This window comes from Pteropus vampyrus, unplaced genomic scaffold (genome assembly GCF_000151845.1).
Source record: "Pteropus vampyrus isolate Shadow unplaced genomic scaffold, Pvam_2.0 Scaffold115, whole genome shotgun sequence".
Taxonomy (NCBI): Eukaryota; Metazoa; Chordata; class Mammalia; order Chiroptera; family Pteropodidae; genus Pteropus; species Pteropus vampyrus.
The window spans coordinates 1,742,879-1,746,771 of record NW_011888896.1 but is presented as its reverse complement, the minus strand read 5'-3'; positions in this window follow the sequence as shown (position 1 = coordinate 1,746,771).

Below are 3,893 nucleotides of genomic sequence, written 5' to 3'. Positions count from 1 at the left end.
AAGATAAAATATAAAACTTGTTAAATATAATTTGCCTTAGAAATAATTTAATCTCTGTAAAAAACAATACAATTAGTATTGCATGTTTATATCCAACCACCAAATTCAAATCACTAGTTAATTTAGTTAATTACATAGGATACTTATTTGAATGAAAAGAGTATAAATAGAATGCAGATTTTGTAGACATTTTCTATGTTTAATTAAAATATATTGTAATAAAATTTTTAAACTGTATATTAAATCTTTTAAAAAATGCTTTAAGAAAGCTTTCTCATAATGTCTTGGTATTTATTTCATAAGAGGCTTCTATAATTTCACATTTATTAAGCATTTTTAGGGAATGAATCGATCTTTGTAAGTAGCTCATTAAGGACAGTATTTGGACATATGTAAACATCCATTATACCATCATCATTATAATCAAGGTACTAGACATTTCCAATAGCTTCCAAAGTTTACTTGTATCCTTTTGTGTGTGTGTGTGTGTGTGTGTGCGTGTGTTTGTAAGAAAGAGTAACGCGAGAACTGCCCTCTTAAATTTCAAAGTGCACAATCCCATATTGTTAGCTATATTCACTAGGTTGTACGACAAATGTTCAGGACTTACTTGTGTAGCATAACTCAAACTTTATATCAGTTGAACAACAACTCTCCATTTTCCCCATTCCTGAGCCTCTGGCAACCACTATTGCATTCTCTGCTTCTTTTTGTTGGACTATTTTAGATAATAACTAACATAAGTGGATTTATGAAGTATTTGTCTTCCTCTAACTGGTTTATTTCACTTAGCATAATGTCCTTCAAATTCACTGATATTGTCACAAATGACAGGATTACCTTCTTGTTTAAGGCTTAATAATATTCCATTGTATGTATATACTAGTAACCATATATTGGTTACTGTTAATAATGTTATAATGACCATGGAATGCAGTGAAACAGTACTATAAGAGAAGTTTATAGTAATAAAAACCTATATGCTAAAAAGAAGAAAGATCTCAAAAAAAAACAATCTAACTTTATACCTCGAGGAACTGAAAAAAGAACAACTAAGTCTAAAGTTAGCAGAAGAAAGAAAATAATAATGATTAGAACAGAAATAAATGAAATAGATACTAGGAAAACAGTAGAAAAAAGCCAACGAAACTAATTGTTTTTTTGAAAGATAAACAAAATTGACAAATCGTTAGCTAGACTAAGAAAAAAAGAGTACTAAAATTCATAAAATGAGAAATGCAAGAAGAGACATTATAATTGATGCCATGGAAATAAAAAGTCAGAAGAGACTACTATAAACCATTATATGCCACAAAATTGGATAACCTAGAAGAAATGGATACATTCCTATAAACATACAAACAACCAAGACTGAATCATGAAGAAATAGAAAATCTTAACAGACATTAATGAGTAAGATTATTGAATATATAAACATACAAACTATATATATATATATATATATATATAGTTTGTATATATAGTTTATATGTTTGTATGTGTGTATATATGTGTGTGTGTATACATATCTATCTATCAATCGATCGATCTATCTATATACACATTATATTGATTGTATTTTTCTGAAAAAATCCTGACTAATGCAATCCAATGGTCAAGGGTAACTTCAAAGAACCTAGCATATATTATGTGAAAAATTTATAGAATTTGGAGGTGATCATCTGACAGACCCAGAGCAGTAGAGTGTGAGCTTGAATTAGTGCTTTTATGTTTCTGAATAAGTAATGATCGTAAGTTACCCCATCCTAATTATGCCAGATTTCTGAAACATTCACCTCACAGGAATAAATTTTCCAGAGGTAAGATCTTCCTGGCACAGGCTGGCATTAAATATTGCATTAAAAGAATAAACTGTGTACTATTCTGCTTGCTCAATGTAGGCCATAATCTTAGCAAGAAAAAAAATCTTTGCCTTTCATCACATTGTACTTTTGTGGTATTAATGTAAACAAATTATCTTTTATGAAAAAATTGATTATCAGTGTGGTCATAGCAGAAAACTTAAAATAGAACTTCTAGGAGTATCTGATAAATCCTCATTCTTATGATATATTTAATTGTCCTGAGTTGAGAAGACAGAATATGGTTTAGGAATTCCACCATGGAGCTCTCAGATACATATTTTTAATAAATTGTCATAGAGGTAGTTTCGTGGCAAGGTCATGGACTGATATGAGCGGTCAGGATAGAATATTTGGATATTATTCAAAGAACCATGATCTTTTTTCCATGAAAAAGTTCAAGAAGTGAAAGATGGCTATGATATTCTAGAACCCATCTGTCATTTCAGAGCACTTCTATTGGCTAATAAATTACTGAGAGAAAGGAAAATAAATTCTCTATCATTTCAAACCAACCTCCAAATGGATAGTTCTAAAATGTAAGACATAATTTTATAACGCATTTGGTAGAGGACTTCGTGGATCTTTCAGTCAGATGACAGACTCACTTGGTGTTTTCGTTCAAGTAGCGGTCCAGGCAGAGCTAGGCTAGGTTCATTTTTTGTCTGTCTGTCATCTGTCTTCCTCCCTCCCTCTCTTCTTACCTCTTCTCCTTCCTTTCAAGAAAACCAATTTACGAAAGAGGCAATGAAGAGCCTGGTGAAACTCTACACCAAGGCAATGACATGAGAATTCTTTAGCTTTGGACTCAAAGGAAATATAATTGATTGATGGGAAAAGAGACTAAATAGATCTATTGCCTAGTTACATTTGTATTAGTAAATGGAGGTGATAATGGTGGTGGTAGTATTAGTGACAATGTGGTATTTAGAACAGATGTGGAATCTGGGGTAAAAATAAGCCCTAGAAAATATATTTCATGTGCAAGTAATTGCATAATAAAATAAACATATTTACTGGTAACTAAAAATGGGAATTTAATGGACACATAATACATTTTATTCACATTTAAGGAAACAATTTTGAGAATTTAATTAATGTGATCTTTCTAAATGGCCCTGAACAATTTCTGAATGATCACCAAAATGACAGAATCACACGTGCTGGTTTTAAACTATGCTATCTACCATGTTACTGTACATACACACACACAATAGTATCCAATAATATCAGAATTTGTAGTGTGCACAATAAAAATATTAAATAGCTGTATAACCAATTCTGATTTACATTGTCCATTGGCTTTTAAGTGGAATTAAACCTTTTGGTTTAAAAGTACGATGTTTTTTTATTACATATTATAAAACTTACTATAATATTTTTATTATTCTCATTTTTCAGATAAATATGACAAAAGAGAAATAAGAGAATTGTGCAGTCTTGAATTGACATGAGGCCACTGTGTTCAGGCACAGCCTTAGTCTTTATTTAATTCCAAATTTAAGTTAATGGTATCTGAAATTTCTCATTTAGCCAAATATTCCATGACTTTCTGTATTTCTTTACTACTTTAACTATGTTAGCATGTGACTCTATGTGATGCATCTTTTAAAAAGAGTGTTTCAGTAATCAAAGACTGGGTTGTAGTTAATGTATTGAAATTCTCTGCCTGGTTTAGCAGTCAGAAAGCCACATATTATTTGGATAAGACTCTTCAATAAAATAGCTCTATATAAATATTATAAATTAATGAATTCAGCTTTTCAATTCACTTTGAGATGCACTACAATATTAGACACCATATCTTTTACTTCATCCTTTTGCTATTTCTATTTCATGTTCTATTTGATTGATTTGCAAATTGATTTATTTTATGGAAACTAGAAATGATAAAATGCCATTTTTTGTCTAAATAGATATTATGCCTTTTTTTCCCAAGGGTACCTAATTCTTGTTAAGGATGTATAATGATGATATTTAAGCCACTAAAGTGAGATTGCAATTTGGAATTTCATCAGCTTAAGGAAAGAA